Source organism: Chelonoidis abingdonii, chromosome 11, assembly GCF_003597395.2.
Source record: "Chelonoidis abingdonii isolate Lonesome George chromosome 11, CheloAbing_2.0, whole genome shotgun sequence".
NCBI classification, from domain to species: Eukaryota; Metazoa; Chordata; order Testudines; family Testudinidae; genus Chelonoidis; species Chelonoidis abingdonii.
Genome location: NC_133779.1, coordinates 5,564,332 through 5,582,810, shown reverse-complemented (window position 1 = coordinate 5,582,810; position 18,479 = coordinate 5,564,332). Strand labels below are relative to the sequence as shown.

The 18,479-nt window shown below is 56.7% G+C and overlaps 1 pseudogene; it reads left to right on the top strand.

Moving 5' to 3' along the window:
* Positions 1–10,848: 10,848 nt before the first annotated feature.
* On the top strand, positions 10,849–12,890 carry LOC116835280 (adenosine receptor A1 pseudogene; annotated as a pseudogene).
* The last annotated feature ends 5,589 nt before the right edge of the window (positions 12,891–18,479 follow it).

The following is an 18,479-nucleotide window of genomic DNA, read 5'->3' as shown; positions in this document are numbered from 1 at the left end:
CTATGTGTGTCGAGCACACACGAGACGCGGATCGCGCTGTGGGGAGATGTGGGGGGGAGGAGGGAGACTGGGGACTGGACTGGGTGGCAGGAGATGGGGTGAGGCAGAGGCTGGGGGGCAGCACAGGGGGTTGGGCTTGGGCTGGGGGTCAGAAGAGGGAGCTAGAGGTTGCATGAGGCAGGCATAGTTCTTCTCTTCCCCCCAGAAGGAGCCAAGAGGGGTTTTGGAAGAGTCCAGCTGCTCAGGGCAGTTTTGCTCCCCTCTCTTTCCTTGCAACGCCAAGCCTAAGGTGCGGGTTGAATAACCCCATGAGCTGCAGGAAAAGCAGCTGTGCAGGATGTGTGTGCATAGGGGGGAGAGAATTGATGTGGGGCTTTGGGGGGATGTAATTAATTTCTGGGCTGGGAGGACGATGACACAGAACTCATTCATTGGAATTTGGGGCTGTGGGGAGAAGCTGGAAGCTCCCTGCCATCAGGCAGCTAACCCTGCAGTGAGGCCAGGCTGGCATCCCTCGCTGCGCTTCTGGGAGTTGGCAGCACCGGGGTCGGGAGGGGGTCCAGCGATGGGCTGGCAGGCCGGAGCACCACAATCTAGTCTTTGAAAAAACATTTCTTGATTTTTTTTTTGATTTTTTTTTGGTCTCTGACTCCTGATTTTTGGAGTTGTAGGGCTGGTGGTAGCATGAGTGAAGTAGGGGCCAAACCAAAACATCTGGGGGAAAAATCAGTTCATGTTGCACTGAAACTGATATTTTCCCCATCTTTGTCACTGAAATAAACAACAAAAGCCTCATCGTTGTTCAACCTGAAACTCATTTTTCAGGTTTTCATTTTGGGTGTCCTCCCCCCCGCCATTTGTAAGTTAGCTAAAATTTCTAAACGAAACACTTACCAAACAAAAAGGTTTCCGTGTCATTTTAAATAAAAAGCATTTCATTTCAAACGGCCAAAACAAACCTTTATTATTCTCTCTGTATCGTTTGTTTTTCATCAAGCCCCCATGTGCGTTCAAACTGCGCTCAACTTGGTCCAGCCCCAGTGCAGGCGCCTGGACTAGATTCCTTCCAGCCTGCCATTTCCCCAGTTCTCTGCCTTTGACAGAATGTGTTTGTGTGAGTTTTTTACCATTTCAGTGAGATCGCTACAACATAAAGATTTAAAGCTGTGAAAATAGACATTTCTGAAAGCTCAACCTGAACTATGGAGTCTCTATGATACGGATATATCTAAAAGAGGGAGGCGGGGAAAGAGATTGCAGATTCCTTCTTTTATTCATCTCTGTTGCTGAGGTTGTGGGAAAACACCCAGCTGTGGGAGCCGCGGCTTATCTGGTTTGCAACCTTACGGTTGTTTTTCATGGGGAAAAAAATACATGCAGGAGTAAGTGCTGGCAGTGGGATATGTGGCACTTCAACCAATCCCCTTAACAGCCACAAGCGTTTGGGATGTCCAGACCAGCGATTCTCAAACGGGGGGTCCTGACCCAAAAGGGCATCACAAGACTACTGTGGGGGGTTGCAAGAGTGGTGGCCTCTGGCTCTGAAGGCAGCGCTGCCACGAGCAGCAGCGCAGAAGTAAGGGTGACATGGTATGGAGAGGGGGGTCATCACAGCCTGAAATATTTTCAAAGGGGATCCCAGCAAAAAAAAGTTTGAGAACCCCTGTCCTTGACCTCCTTTCTGGGGGTGTTACATTACAAGCCAGATGCGCAGCAGCTGTCAGTGGGGTCAGATCCCCAGCGGGTGTAAACAAGTGTCGCTCCATCAAAATGGGATCATCTTTTCATTATGTGTTTGTACGGGGCCTAGCACAATGGGGCCTCGACCCCCAATCTGGCACCCCTAGGGGCTAGCGCAGTACAAACAGCAACCACAACAGTTATCTTTAAACACCCTTTGGAACTGTCCCCCACTCCAGTGTATATTATTTTTATTAAGTACGTATTTATTTAGTAACGAGAGGCATTAAGAACTCAATCACTGGAGGTTTTTCAGAACTGAAAAGATCTGGCAGGAGGAAAGGAACAACAGCTGCCCGATACTGAGCTCATCCAGGCCAGTGTAAATCCGGATGAACTCCACTGAAGCCACGGGGGCTACAAGCAGCATGAGGATCAGCTCAGGAACCGGGCCCGAATCTCTGGTTCACCCCCACACCACGCACTTGCTCCCAAGCCCATTCGTTTACCCTGTGTACTCAGGGCCTGAGTTTCCAGTTGACGCCACTTAAATATTTTAGAGCTTATGAGGTTTAATGAGGCATCTCCTTGATAAAAGCGGCTAACAATGGCCTTGATCAGAGAGAGATTGGAAAATTGTTCACCAGCCGTGCACTCAGATAAGAGGGCTATGGGCTGTTTTGCCAGAGTAAACAGTTGGCTCTGTCTTGAAAAAAAAAAGCTATTTGCTGATTTTTCCTTTCTGTGGCTCGACAGGGGATTCGTGCCATTCAAAGCCCTCCTTTCTGCCCGAGAAATAGGCACCGATCTAATTGGTATTATAAAACCATTTTAGTGAACTGGTGCAAACTCTTATGTCAACTGAGGGGACAGAAGCTCTAACCAGCTGGATACCTTAGACTCTTGCCTGGTTCTCCAGGGTATCATAGCACCTTACAATCTGTGGTGTGTTTCGCCTCACCAATACGCTTGTGAGGTAGGGTCCTGCTATTATCCCCCTTGCGCAGATGGGGAAACTGACGCACAGATGGGCTAAGTGACTTACCCAGGAAATCTGCAGCATGGCAGGGAACTGACCCACACTAGCACCCCGCACCCCCATCCTCCTGCTCTGGCGAGGCCAGTTTAGCTCAAGATGGGAGGTTGCATCGGATGAGCTAAACAGGTGGCTTCACGTGGCAAAAAGGTGCATGCTTCTGGTGACTGCATCATGGCTAATGTGGCATACCTTCCTAATGTGTAAGCATGAGTCAGCAAGTCCAGAAAAACCCCGTTCCCCTCATTACCCTGCCCCGCTAACATGAGTGTAAACAGTCACAGTTCAGGGTGACTGCACCTGTACTCCCCCTCCAGCAAGCGCATCCCCCACTCTAGACCCCCCAGCTTCCCAGCCATCACCTCTCCTGGGCAGAGACCCGCGTTTCTCTCCCTCTTCACCATCATCTTTTCCAGCTGCACAGTGCCCTGCCTTACCTGTGAGTTCCCCAGGCCCACCTGCTTTACTGGTCTGCTCAGAGCATAACCAGTGCAATTGCCCTAGTGATGCTACCGCCCAGCCTTTTCTAAGCAAGCACATTGATTCCCAAGGTAAAAGCGTTATGAAGAAAACGTATTAAAACCCATCAATGGACCCACACACATTCTAATAGCCTTACCAGAGATTTCCCTCCAACCCTCCCGCCCTGACACCACCAACAGCTCTGGCCGGTGATCATGGCTTCCACTCGAAATAAGCCCCCTCATCAGTTATGCCTTTCCACTGTTTGGCTTTGAACTATCCTCACATCACAGGGGATCAGCAGACAAACAATGTCCCACCCCACCCCCGGCAACGCTTCACGGGCTGAGTCCTTAAACAGAGATTTGCAATCCCCTCCTGCCACCAATTTCCCCTTCACAGGTATTGTCCCAGAAGAGCATTCCTCTCTACCGCATCGTCACTTGAAGCTCACAATGCTTCCCAGAGACTGCACGAATCTCATGTTCCTCCCAAAGATGTTCCGTTCGCTCCCACCGTACACATTTGCATTTTTAATCTAACGAACCCCTAAAATATGTAACTCGGTAAGAACGTAACATAAGACCAAAGGCCATCAGACCAAAAGTCCATGTAGCCCAGCATCCTGTCTTCCAACAGTGGCCATACCAGGTGCCTCAGAGGGAATGAACAGAACAGGGCATCATCAAGTGATTCCTCCCCTGCCACCCAACCCCAGCTTCTGGCAAACAGAAGCTAGGGACACCATCTCTGTCCATCTTGACTAACAGCTATTGATGGAACTATCTTCCATGAACTTATCCAGTTCTTTTTTTAACCCTGTTATGGTCTTGGCCTTCACAACATCCTCCGGCAAAGAGTTCCACAGGTTGACTGTGCATTGTGTGAAGAAATACTTCCTTCCGTTGGTTTCAAAACTGCTGCCTATTCATTTCATTTGGTGACTCCTAGTTCTTGTGTTATGAGAAGGAGTAAATGACACTTCCTTATTTTCTCCACACCAGTCATGATTTTATAGACCTCTATCATGTACCCCCCTTTAACGTCATTTAATATGGTTTGTCCAGGAAGTTGCCCTAATGATCCCAAACCCCACAAAGTGCGGGGTCCACATTAGGAAATTACCTCACCTTAATTTCCCCAGCGGTAAGATCCCCACTTTTTCTCCCAGGGTGGACTCACCCTTTGTGTGTGGATGCTTTCCATCAGTTTCAATCTGGTTTTCATCAGTTTTGCCTGGTAAGTGAAGTTGAGTCTACCCAGAGAAATTGTCCTGGTTTAATTTATGGCGTGACCTAGCTAAACCAGAGCACAAGGCAACACAGAAGACCTTATTTCAGTACAAGGCCCAGTCTACACTAGTTTGACCAGCCAAATGTTCCTTCTCTTGCATCCGTCCACATTTGATTTTGAGTCTTGCCGATAAAAGTGGCCCCAGCGTAGTTGGGAATCGAGCCCACCCTCCCGAGCCCTGGTTCAGCCGCAAGCTCAGCCGTCCTCCCCCTGGTGGGGAATTCTGCCCCCTCCCCAAATTGCAGCCAGATCTCCTCAGAGTCCAGCCCCTCATGGAGGACAGCAGCCCTGGGAGATGGAGAAGTGACAAAGGGGAGGAAGCGATGGTGGAAACCATGGGGTGGTGGCAAGAATGCCCCATTGCCCCCGGTAACCTCCTGCCCCTAAAATCCATGGCTGGAGTGGGGGCTGTAGCCACACTTCCATGTGTGTCACACCTTTATTTGGGGAGTCACCTGCCTCAAGGACTTTGCTCCCCCATATGACCCTGATGAAGAGCATTTGAATCCTCTTGGATGCTACATCAGTAGGAATCAAGGGGAAGAGGTAAAGTCCTTCCCCGCCCAGCCCAGCAGCCTCTCTGTCTGTTTCTCTTCAGCGCCATCAACAAACATCCCCTCCCCCTTTGTCCACCCAGTTTCTTCTCCCGCTGGGGAAAGCACCTGCCGTGATAGGCCCGGCTGCTTATCAGATCCAATCCTTGTAAACACCCGGTGTGAGAGGCTGCGGAGGACCGAGCTGCACTGGGCTCTGGGACGGCTGGCTGCTGGCGAGATGGGCCAGGGACGGCTGGCTGCTGGCAAGTTGGGGCTTGGGGACATGCCAGCCACCAGCTGACTCCACGAGAGCCCTTTGGACCGATGCCCTGCAGGAGCAGAGATGGGCATGCAGCCTCGACAGGTAAGTCCTTCACCTTTGCCACAGTGGCTCATGGCTGTAACATAGATCCATAGAGTTTGTGGCGAGATGGGGCCAGCAGATCACCCCAGTTGGTCTCCTGTGTATCCCAGGCTATTAAATTCACCCAGCTACCCCTGTACTCAGCCCAGTAACTTGGGTTAGGCAAAAACATCCCAGGAGGCAAAACCGTTGTGCACCCCAGGCAAAGTGCAGGAGAGACCGGGGTTCTCCCTGACATCTTTGTCCTGGGAGGGGACCGATGAGGAGAGATCTATCCAGATGACCCACGCTGCAGAGGAAATCAGAACAATCTTTCTGCTCCTTAGCTGTGATCAATAACCTGCTCGTGACTTTGCTTTCCATTGGAAACAGCCCCTCATGTCTCCAAAGTGCTCCAGCCACAGAGCCAGATTCTGAGCCCCGTCTCTGGTGGAGTTACTCCTCTAAATCACAAAAGGGGTGGAGGGAGGGAGCCAGGCCAAATTCACACAGCGGGGCAGGCATGGAACTCAGGCGTCCTGAGTCTCCAGCCAGTGCCTCACCCACTCGTGGGCCAACCCTTCTTTTAAAGGGATTTTATACTGAGCTAGAGCGATTGATGCTGCCATTAAAAAAAACCACCCAGGATCTGAAGCATTTGTGGACTGCATTTCAGATCTCTGAAAAGCCGGGGGGACTATTCTGATCTGTTGCAGGGGTGTAACAACAAGCCTGCCACCTCAAACGGCACAAAAACACAAGTCGGGTCCTCAAAATCCCGACGGCGTCTTAAAAAACGTGAGATGATTGTTTCAAAATGGATTTGGGGGCTTTGCTCCACAAACACGGTGGCTGGAAACAGTCATTATTTTGACAATTGAAGCTGAAAGCCTCGGGCCGCCCCTGGATTCCAGCAGCCAGGGCTTTCAGAGAAACCCCGACTATCACAAGACTCGCAATGATTTTGTCACAGCTGGCAACACAAAGTCAATGGAATCATTCCGGGTTTACACCGAGATTGGCAGCAGAATCCGGCTCTCTCTAGAGCTCTGCTCGTCTGCCAAATGGCCCCCCACCTTGTGTCCTGGTTGACATCCCTGTCCATGATCTAGCAGGCTTTGCACAGGTGCAAATGACCGTAGAAATGGCAAGACAGCAGAGGACTGGGCCCACTAGGCCCAATAAATACCGTTGCCCCTTTCTGTCCCGAGCGGCTAGCCAAAGTCCAGGGGCCTGGGGCCATTCCAGAGAGAAGCAGACATTGATGGAGTCTGGTATTTTCTTTGTTGCAACCCTGTTCATTGCCCAGGAATGTACAAAGGCCAGTGACTCTGAACACAGACGGCACCAAGACCAAAAGAAACAGTCTCTGAGCTTACAGCCCTCTACCGGGCTGCCCCTCCCGAGCCTCTTTAGCCAACCCCAGGCCCCCGAGTTCTCTCTGGGTCTTTTTCCAGCTGAGCTTACAGTTTCCTGCTTGGCTTTCTTGCCTCTCCCTCTCCCCTCTCCAGCCTTGTCTGCTCTCCATTTCTCTGCAATCTCGCTTTACCCGTCCTTGCCGGGTCACAATGCCTGGCTGAACCCTCTGCCCACATGGGGCTAGTTTCTATGGGGCTTTGTTTGAGGCACAGGCCGCTTGACTGTCTCTGAAGATTCATTCACGCATCAGTTTGCACTTAACCCATGGTGAGGTTTCACCCGGCTCATAGCAGTAATAACTCCCAGTTCTTATCCTCGCTGCATCTCAGTGTGCCTAAAAAATGGGGAAACTGAGGCACAGAGCGGGGGAAGACCAAAGTCACCTGTCAGGCCAGCAGCAGAGCCAAAATAAAAGCCACATCCCCTGAGCCCCAGTCCAGTGCTCTATCCGCTAGGCCAGGGGTGGGCAAACTACGGACAGTGGGCCGGATCCAGCCCATCAAGACTTTGGATCTGGCCCACGGGATAGTCCCCCATGGTGCCGTGGGCCCCGTGCTGCTCTCAGAAATGGCTGGCTCCACGTCCCTGCAGCCCCAGGGGGGGGGAGTGGGAAGGGGGGACAGAGGGCTCCGTGCGTCACCATTGCCTCCAGGCACCGCCCCCTGCAGCTCTCACTGGCCGGGAATGGAGAACCGTGGCCAAAGGGAGCCTGGCCTGGTCCCGGTGCGTGCCACTGCCACCCCGGAGCCGCGTTAGGTAAGTAGCACCGGGCCAGAGCCCAAACCCCACCTGTACCCCACCCCCCAACTCCCTGCCCTAAGCCTCCTGCCTGCACTTCACACGCCTCCTGCACCCCAACTCCCTGCTGTGAGCGTCCTGTTGTAACCTGCACCCCAACCCCCTGCCCTGAGCGTCCTGCTGCACTCTGCACCCGTGTACCCCAACCCCCTGCCCTGAGCATCCTGTTGTACCCTGCACCCCATGCACCCCAACCCCCTGCCCTGAGTGCCCTGCTGCACCCTGCACTCCTGTGTACCCCAATCCCCTGCCCTGAGCATCCTGCTACACCCTGGACCCCTGTACACCCCAACCCCCTGCCCTGAGCCCCCACTGCACCCTGAACCCCTCCTGCACCCCACCTCCCTGCTGTGAGCCCCCTTGTAGACCCTGCACCCCAAACCCCTGCCCTGAGCGTCCTGTTGTACCCTGCACCCCATGCACCCTAACCCCCTGCCCTGATCCCCCACTGCACTCTGAACCCCTCCTGCACCCCAACCCCCTGCCCTGAGCCCCCACTGCACTCTGAACGCCTCCTGCACCCCAACCCCCTGCCCTGAGTGACCTGCTGCACCCTGCACCCCTGTGTACCCCAACCCCCTGCCCTGAGCATCCTGCTGCACCCTGGACCCCTGTACACCCCAACCCCCTGCCCTGAGCCCCCACAGCACCCTGAACCCCTCCTGCCCCCCTGCCCTGAGCCCCCTCCTGCCCTCTGCACTCCCTCCCTCCCGCACCCCAACTCCCTGCCCTGAGCGTCCTGCTGCACTCTGTACCCCTGTGCACCCCACCCCCTGCCCTGAGCCCCCACCGCACACTGAACCCCTCCTGCACCCCTGCCCTGAGCCCCCTCCTGCCCTCCGCACTCCCTCCCGCACCCCAATCCCCTGCCCTGGCCCTGCATACAATTTCCCCACCCAGATGTGGCCCTCAGCCCAAAAAGTTTGCCCACCCCTGTGCTAGGCCTAGCTAACCTCGTTACAGAGGCGAACGACAAAGGGGGAAAGCCTACAGCGGCGTTGAAATGTACCCGACTGGGAGGAACACCTGCTTCCTTAGGCTCCAGGCTGGCCCTGTGTTGTTGATAACTAGAGGGATGCAAGTTGCATGAGCGACCAGTCCCCTTCACTGGGCGTAAATCCACCCTCAACGTAAAAGGCGTTTCTGCTTCCGCCCAGTGCAATCCCAGCCTCCTTGGGCTACACGTGGCCCTGGGAAATGTTCAGAACAAAACCCCAGAGGTCTTGGATTCCAAGGTGGGGGGTTTAGGTGTCTTATCTGCAAGGATCTGGGCCTGGGTTCTAGATTTAAAAGCCAGCAGGGCCCTTCATGATTACCCACTCTCATCTCCTGCATATCCCAGGCCAGAAATGCCGCTCTGCGCAGAGCTGATGGCTGAGCCTGAGCCAGAGCCGTCCCTTGGGTATGGCAAATCGGGGCGACCGCTCCAGGCCCCGCGCTCTGGGGGGACCCTGGGCTGGTGCAATTGGCCGGCATCAGAGACCCTGGGTGTGTGGAATGGAAGCCAGGACTCTGGGAGTGGGGCAGCAGCCAACACTCCAGACGCAGGGCTGGCAGCTGGGAGCCTGGGGGTGCTGCAGCACCCCCTGCACCCCTAGTTCCTGTGCCTATGGCAGGGGCTGATTTGTCCCAGGACCCGCCTAGGGACGGCCCTGGCCAGAGCAGAGCTTAGAGGGAACACCCTGAGGTCTAGTCTGCACACAAACATTCTGTTCCTGCTTGCTTGCTGCGTGCTTAAAGCAAGCATCAGTTTGCTTAAAGATTAGGTCTGTTTGGGGGACTGGGGGCTGAGCCAAGTAGCCTGCTAGGCTAGGCTAGGAGCTGCCGACCGAGGCTGTAGCCTGCCTCCCTAACCCTTGGCAAGGGGGCTGTGACATATGAGGTACAATCCAGCCTAGTGAATAGCTGTGTCACTCCTGCTCTCTAACTTGGGTGCCCTTCACACTGCTTCGCTGCTGTATCCTCCAGCCTGGATTGCTCACAAAGAACCTCCAGCGTGCAAGTCACTCCCAGCTATGTGCTCTGCAGGAACACCCTGCCTCTTACCAGCCCTGGTTAATTTGCTGGGTGACCCCAACACACTCCCAGCCTTAGATTCCCCCGCAGAAATGTCTGTCCTGTGCTGCCCAGCCCTCCCCTGGACAATGAAAATGATACAAAGTCTGTTGTTGGTTTAATAGAAATAACACGTATGCAACTTGCCATCCCAAATGAAGCTGCCCAGACACTTTAGTTCAAACGCACAGGATTTGATCAAACAGTGAAACAAGTTTATTAACTACAGAGAGAGGGTTTGAAGTGAGAACTAGTAATGAGGCATAAAAGCCAGAAATGGTTACAAGAAAAGTAAAGAGAAAACACAACCAATGCTTAATTTAACAAACTCTGCTAAATTCAAAGGAAAGATTTCTCACCACATGCTTTCAATAGTTTTACTGACCAAACTTCTTAGGACCCCTTCTCCCCAGAATCCAAAGAATGCTTCTTATTGCTTCAGATGCCATGAACGTGAAGGGCAGAGAGAGGGGGATAGAGGGTGGGGTGTCAGTCACCCTCAAAAAACCTTTCCAGCTGAGATTCAGGAGAGAAAGTGTCTATTAGGAAGGATGTTCCCTGCTGCTTTTTCCTCACTTGTTTAAGCACCCTTTGCCTCCCTTCCTGCTTGATGACTTTGTTTATTGCTTAAATGCAAACTAAGCAGAGCCCATATTCCTTCGATCAGGAAAAAGGGGTAAACAATGAGGGGGCAAAATTTGCAGACGATATAAAAATTACTCAAGATAGTTAAGTTCAAATCAGACCACAAAGAGTTACAAAAGGACCTCACGAAACTGGGTGACTGGGCAACAAAATGGCAGATGCATGGGTCAGTTCAAGGTGTCTTTCAGGGCAGTCCCAGGGATCTCTGGCCCTTTGGAATCCAACCAGCCAAAAAGATGGAAAATATTCCTGTGGCTTTATTTGATTTCCTTCCTTCAGCTTCCAAGCTCACAGATGGAGCTTCCTGGCACATGGCATTTCTCAGGTGCCAGAAAGGGCCATGAACCAATCATTTGTATTGCAATGATCCCTGATGGTCCATCTGCTTTCGACAGTCCTTCTGGAAAGGAAGGCTGGGTGTGGGGTGGGGGACGATTCCTGTGGCTGGGTTCACAAGTTCAGAGTGAACCTTTTCAAAGTTATAAAGCAAAACAGAGATAATTTCTTACAGCCTGGCATACGGGCATTCCACGTGGGATTAATGCCTTACACCCCCACCCGTCTGCCTTGCACACCAGGAAGCTGCCCCCACCCCCTCCAGTTGCCCTGTGCTTTCACTTGGGTCCAACCTCTCCCTGGGCCAGAGATTCCAAGGCTAGGAGGGGCCATTGTGACCATCTAGGCTGACCCGCTGGATGACCCAGGCCATAGGGCGGCACTAGATTCATTCCCGGTTGAGCCAGAGCAGATCTTATCGAAAAACAGCCCATCTTGACTGAGAAAACTGCCAGGGATAGAGAATTCGCCCCAGCCCCCAGTGAGCTGCTCCCTCCCTGCTATTGGAAGTAGTGGCCGTATAAGCTATGATGCTGGATATATGGAAATACCTAGCGTGCACAGGCCCGTGGCCCGTGGATAGCCACTGAACACTGGGAGGATTCATCCCGTGTCCCTCTGATTCCCTCCCAGTGTCTTAGCCCTCAGGAACAGGGGAATTGGGCATTCTCAGGGTCTCTCCCCCAGATCACAGGGGCCCACCAGATCCTTTGGTCTGACCTGCAGATCACAGGCCACTGACCCCCTCCCAGCTTCCCCCTCACCAAACAGACGTGTAGAATTCGACCCCCGTAGCTCAACCCCCCTGGGGCGGGTTGGCCGTACGCTGAGCTCTGGTTTCCCTCCGTGCAGCGGTGCCGACGGAGCGTGGAGATACAGGAGTGCTGATGGCCCAGCGAGGCGCCTGGATTAACATGGCCAGCATCCCACCTGCCACAAACGCCGTCCCCAACTCGTCCTTCCTGCCCACCCCCTCCCCAAGCTGCCCAGGGTCATCGAACGGGAGCTCGCCCGGCCTGGACGTGCCCTACTTCCTGACGGAGACCATCACGGCGGTGCTGTCCGTCTTGGGCAACCTCTTCATCTGCACTGTCATCCTGCGCGACAGGAAGCTGCGCGCCGTGGTGACCAACCACTTCCTGGTCTCATTGGCTGCGGCCGACATCCTGGTGGGCGCCGTGGCCATCCCCTGCGCCCAGATGGCAGACGCAGGGCTGCCACGGGGCCAGCCGACTCTGTGCTTGCTGATGCTCTGCACTCTGCTGATCTTCACGCAGGCCTCGATCTTCGGCCTGTTGGCCATCGCGGTGGAGCGGTACATCTCCATCCTCAAACCCTTCCAGTATCCGTCCCTCATGAGCCCCCAGAACTCGCTCCTGGTCATCCTGAGTAGCTGGGTGCTGGCCACTTTCATCGGGTTGCTCCCCCTCATGGGCTGGCATAAACCCTTCCCACCTGACGGCCAGTGCACCTTCAACGCCTTCATCGAGGGCACCTATGAGGTCTATTTCAACTTTGTGACCTGCATGCTGGTGCCACTGGCCACCATGCTGGTCCTCTATAGCCGCATCTTCCTGGAGGCCAAGCGGCAGATCCGCAAGGTGGCCGAGCGGGAGGTGGACGTGAGCCGGCATGCCCGGCGCCGCCGCGTCCTGCACAAGGAGCTGAGACTGGCCACCTCGCTCTTTATCGTCCTCTTCTGCTTCGCCCTCTGCTGGCTGCCCCTCAACGTCATCAACACCCTCCAGCTCGTCTGCCCCAGCTGCCCCGTCCCCAGCCCACTGACGCTGGCGACCATCGTCCTGTCCCACGCCAACTCCGCCATCAATCCTGTGGTGTACGTCTTCCGCATGCGCTCCTTCCGCCAGGCCTTCACGGCCGCCTTCTCCTGCGCCTGGCACCCCCTGCCCGCCTCCGCCCAGGGCAAGTTCTGCACCTCTGGACTCACGCAGTCCAATCAGCTAGAGCTGGCCAGCCGCAACAGCCCTCTGCCAGGAAAGTGACGTGGGTTGGTGGCCCACGGGATTGGCCCCCTCTGGGACTCCCGGAGCCTCTTTTATACCTAGAGGGTCACCGCTGAGCTGGTGAAGTCTAGTAAGACTGTCACTGCTCCCTAGTGGGAGTATGACATCCCCCTTTGCGGCCTCCTGGGCTAGGGACAGGGCAGATGGAAGAAGAACCCAGGAGTCCTGGCTTCCAGCCTCTTCACTTTAACCCACTAGACCAGCGGTTCTCAAACTGTGGGTTGCGAGCCTCTTTGAATGGAGGTCGCCAGGGCTGGCTTAGACTTGCTGGGGCCCAGGGCAGAAGCCGAAGCTCGAGGGCTCAGCCCTGGGCTGCAGGGCTCAGGTTGCAGGCCCCCACCTGGGGCTAAAGTCCTTGAGCTTCAGTTTTCGCCCCAGAGCGGTGTGGCTCGGGCAGGCTCAGGCTTCGCCCTCCCCCCACCCCGGGTCGTGAAGTAATTTTTGTTGTCAGAAGGGGGTCACGGTGCAGTGAAGTTTGAGAACCCCGCACTAGAACATGGGTGGAAGGTATAAGAGGTCTGGGCGGGGGGCTAAGTCTCCCCCCGAGGACACGGTGCACCTCCCTCTGGAGGTGTGCCAGCCCGTCCCCTTTGGGGTGCCGCTGCCCCCATGCTCTGCCCTGAGGCCCCACCCCCACTCGGCCTCTTCTTCCATGGCCCCACCCCTGCTCCCCCTCTTCCCCCCATGGCCCTCCCATACTGCTCCTCTTCCCACCCCCTTCCGCCTCTTCCCCCAGAGGTCCCGCCCTCACTCCGTATCTTCCCCCAAGGACCCCCAGGCCCACACCTCTTCGCCCCATCCCCCGAGGGTGGAGGGTCCTCAAGGTAGGGGGCCAAGCAGGAACAGAACCTGCAGTGGAGCCTCAGGGTGGAGCAGGGTCATGGTCTGGTCACCAGTGCCCCCCCACAACACTTTTAGGGAGTATCCCAGGCTCAAGCCCCGCCTTCCTGAATGTGGGAGTTATGTGCCAATCATGCACTAGACCCCACTCCCCTCCCAGAGCCAGGGCTAGAACCCAGGCGTCCTGGCTCCCAGCCCCCCTTGCTCTAAGCACTAGACCCCACTCCCCTCCCAGAGCCAGGGCTAGAACCCAGGAGTCCTGGCTCCCAGCCCCCCTTGCTCTAAGCACTAGACCCCACTCCCCTCCCAGAGCCAGGGCTAGAACCCAGGAGTCCTGGCTCCCAGCCCCCCTTGCTCTAAGCACTAGACCCCACTCCCCTCCCAGAGCCAGGCCGAGAACCCAGGCTCCCAGCCCCCCTTGCTCTAAGCACTGAGCCACTCCCAGAGACAGCCACATACATTTTAAAAAGCCCACATCCAGAAGCAACGTGCCCCCTCCCCGGTTTCTTCTTTCATTCTGGGTTTGGATGGGGTTGGTTTGACAGGCCATTCCTTGAGGCAGTGGCCACCTCCACCCCAGGCCCTTGGGTCAGCACAGGAGAACCCAAGAGGGAACTGGCCCAGCCTGTGTCCTCAGCCCCAGGCAGGAGAAAAGCAGTGAGGGAAGCAGCAGCAACAGGCCAGCTGGGTTTGCCGGGTGATGCAGGCGAAGCCGAGGAGCCAGGGGTGGAATTTCTCCTCTCAGGGCGCCGGCAAGCAGCTAGTTGTGGCTAGATCGGTTCAGACTTTCAGCTCTCCTTTAAATCAGCCCTGCGGGACCCTCGGGCCCAGGCCAGATCAGGCAGCATCTCCAGCCGTTCCTGGATCATCTCATTAAAGGCATCTCCCTGCTGACTTCAATGCTGTGCCGTCCTTCAGGAGGGGGGCGGGTATTGGGATGGCATGCAGGCAGGAGTCCTGGGAGCAGTTCAGAGGTGTGTGAATGCACCCATCCATGGGGCAGTGCTGGGCTGTATATTCATTTTGGGGCACCAGGGACTCCCCCTGCACCCGACCCCAAGGCATGCCTACAGTGCTGCTGTTTCCCAGCAGGGGGCGCTATGACACCACAGCTGTATTAGGTACAGCTGACCCCAGCCAGCGGAGACCCCTGGGCCAACAGACCCCCATCCGCACAACTCAGGGGGCTCAGGCCATGAAGACCCAGTTACCTCGCACCCCAGTGCTGGGTGGACACCAGAGCTCGGGGAGGGGACGGAGTGAGCCTGGTCCCAGATCCTAGCCTGGCAGCCCCATCCATGCCAGCGCTGTGCCCCCAGCCCCTCTGGCATGGGCTCCCCACAGGCGCTGGGCTGGATCCTGCTAGAGGCAGCCTGGAGCCTTGCAGATTAGCACACAGGGTCCCAGCTTCCACCCATGCCAGGTCCTGCTCCTCAGCCTTTCCTAGCGAGGGCGTTTCGTGGGGCGGCCCGGGCCCCCTCCTGTGGCTGTGGGAGGGGCTGGATTGTGGAGGAGAGGGTTGAGATAGATGGGCAGAGGGAAGAATGGGGTGTGGAGGTGAACACCAAGGGCTGGGAGGAAGGAAGAGATGGGGGCAGTAGAGGGGATGGGGGGAGAGCTGAAGGAAGGTGCAGTGCTGCAGTTGCAGGGGCGGGCACATTCACACACGTGCTGTCCTCCATGAGATGGGTGGGTTCCTGGGTCATGCAGCCTGGCAGAGGCCAAGCTTGGAGGGGCTGTTGGCAGCCAGCATTGGCCAGTCTCCCCAAACGAAGCAGGGGACATAACCGGACTCTGCATCCCTGACAGTGCCCAGATCACACCCAGGGCTCCCCGCTTAGCCAGTTCCCCAGCTCCCAGCGAGGGTGGGCAAAGGGCACCCACAGGGCCTAGCACACCACTAGCCAGCGGCCGGGTTTGCATTTCATGGGCGTGTGTAGGGGGCAAGGAATGGGGGGCAGCGGGGAACCCAGACCTTCTGACAAACCCTGCAGCTCCCTGGGATTGCAGCAGGCGAGTGATCTAGGCAGTGAGTTTAGCCCAGCTCGGAAACCCCCCTCCCCATTCACTCCTGGCCATTCCCCAGGCAGCAGACAGCACATCTGTGCATGGGTGGAGAGCCAGGCTGCCGCAAATCAGCAGTGGGCGCTCTCCCCTCACAGTCAGTGCTGGCCCCAGTGCAGTTAGGGGGTGCTGTGCTCCCAGGAGTGGGGCAGGGTGCGCCTCCCTTGAATGGTGGCATTTCACTGCTAGGTGAATCATTCCTATGTTTGCACGTGGCACACGGACCCTGCTCTGGGACTGGTGCCTTCAGGCCGTCCTACCACACAAATAACAACCCGCTGCCACTGGCCCAGCCCAGAAGTGGCTGCATCTCAATGCTAGGTGAAGTATTCCTGTACACATAACTGCCACACCTCAGCCTAGAGGTGGCTGCATTGTGGTGCTGGGTGCAGGTCCATTGAGACATTTAGGCCCTGGTACATCATGTTCACTGGGGCCCCACCTCCTGCCATGTCACCTAAGTTACATTTTGGGAGCCCCCTGTGCTCAGGGAGGCTGGTACAATAGGCCCCTTTCATCTCATCAGCCCTGACTGGGCGAGGGATCCTGTATAAACAGCTCTGCCCCCGACCCCAGAGGTCGCCGCCTCTCCGCCCACCTGGGACAATCTTGTCTGTGCTGCAGTTCCCAGGACCTAGCTGGGGTGAGAGGAACCAGCTCGATACGGCAGCTCAGGTTCAGCGCAGGCCGCAGCTTGGATTTCGCCTTGTCAGGTGCTTTTCCTTCACTTCCCCCAGAGGCAGTGACAGGAGGGAAGGGGATGATTTGGTTCGGAGGCGCAGCAGCAAAGGGCCGGGGTGGCTGAGCCAGCATGGCCTTATCACAATGAGAGTCCGACACCCGAGCTGGACCGGAGCTCGGGATCGATCCCTCACCCCCTGGGATCCTGGCCAGGCCGAGCTGCAGCTGGATGGCCCTGCAATGGGGGGCCAGTGACCCCCTCCATCCATCTCACCACTGCATCCCTTCCCCGCTCTGTGCTCCCCCCACAGCTGCCTCTTGTGCCAGGATCTGGGGAGACGCAGTCCCCCATTCCCTGGGAGTTAACTGAGCCCAGAATCTTTCAGTGGGGCTGGGAAGTGACCCCACACTCCCAGGAGCAGAAAGGCTCCTGCTCTGAGACACCCCAGCTCCCAGGGAGGCACCGGTGCCCAGCTAGCACCGGACAAGTCCGCAAGGGTGCCACAAGCCAGGGGTGCTGGCGCAAGAGTGGGCCTGGCTGTTTCTCTGCCTAGGCTGGGTCAGACCTGCCAGGCAAGGAAACGTCAGGGACAACGTGGAGCCGGGGTCGGTCAGGTCTGACGTAGACAGATGATCCCTCTGCCCCATGCCACGTTGTCCCCCCTTCCCACCAGCCCAGGCCCCCTGAACCCTGCCCATCGGGGCTCAGCGCCTTGCCCCAGGTGAGCAGATGTCCTGCCAAACAGCCCATCTGTCCCTTGATCAATAATTCATCCCCCCGGCAGCAGCAGGGGGCTTGTCCCCCCCGGCAGTAACCGATCCGGCCCAGCGGCTGCGCATCGGGAAAGGGGCTGTCCTGTGAGAGAGCAACACAAAAGTCACTTTGAGAGCGGATCAGAGTGCGGGGGCCCCGGGGGGCCGGCAGGCGGTCGAGTTTCACTGGCTGAGGAGCAGCTGGGCCCAGGGGTGAGCTCACGCTGAGATAGCCTGAGGAAGAGATGCCCGCAGATCTAGCAGTGCTGCGAGCACCGACCCACAGCGGCTCCGTGCACAAAGGAATAGTGTGGGGCTGGCTGGATCAGAGGGGCAGGGAATGGGACCTTCCCCCTCTAGCCCAGGGGGTCTCAACCTCTCTGAGGCCCCCCCGAACAAGCGATAACAGCACCCCAGCCTACCTGTGCCCAGCAAGAGGCTTTCGGCACAGTTAGTGGCTGAAGAGCTGTATTCTCTGGCTAGCTAGTTACACCCCCGCCTAGAACACACAACAGGAGAATACAGGGACAAGAAGAAACCCGAGCCAGGGCTTACGCCTAGTTTATTTTGGTGGGTCCTCAAACCACAGCTGAGAACCGCTACTCTATGGAGTGCTGGTGCCAATCTAGCCCTAGAGGTGGGGAATGGGGCCTTTCCCCTCTGGAGACACTGGCTCCCATCTGGCCCCTGGCAGGGCATCTGGCTGGGAGGAGGGGTTTGGACCTTTCCAGATTATTCTCCCATTCAAAGCCCCACCCACCAGGCCAGCAGGGACCATCAATTGTTCCCCCAGCTGCCACGCGGTGGCCCCCAGAAAGGAGTTGGGAGGTCTCCCTCCCCCCTCAAAGGGTCAGCTGCTCCCGTCCCAACAGACTCTCTGTGGCTGCCCCCTCCTCCCAGCCCTAGCTGGAGCAAGGGGTGTTGAAAGTGCAGGGCGAATCAGCCCAGCCTGCCGCTGCTGCTCGGTTGACAGACAGAGGCCATCAGGCCGCAGGGCCCTTGAGCCAGTGCCTGGGCCCAGCCCTGCATCCAGCCACAGCTTTGTAAGGACTCCGCAGCCCCCTGCAGCTTGCCCTGCCTGCGGGTTGCCTAAACTTGTGGCATCTGGCCCCCTTCGGCTCCTCACACAGAGACCAGCTCTGGGGGAGGGGAAGAGCCAGAGCCACGAAGAATGTAGCTCTCCGGGCTCCTGCTGACTCACAACCCACAGGAGAAGCCAAACAGCCTGGTATCCAGGGGAAGATGTGAACCAAAGTTTAAAGCATGTGGGTCCCATCCCTGCCCCATCTGACCACCCCTCTATGGAGGGGAAGCAGAGGAGTGTGGGTTTAACTCCGAAACAGGCATTCGGCTTCCCCGACTATTTACAGCCAGCAGCAGGCCCTCTCCTGCCCCAGCCTGGCTCACATGACAGTGCCTGCCAACAGCATAGCCCCCACATGGAACGGCAAGCAAGGTTCATCCCACGTCACCGGCCGTGCTACCTCTCTGCCCCAAAGCAGGCAAGAGACAGC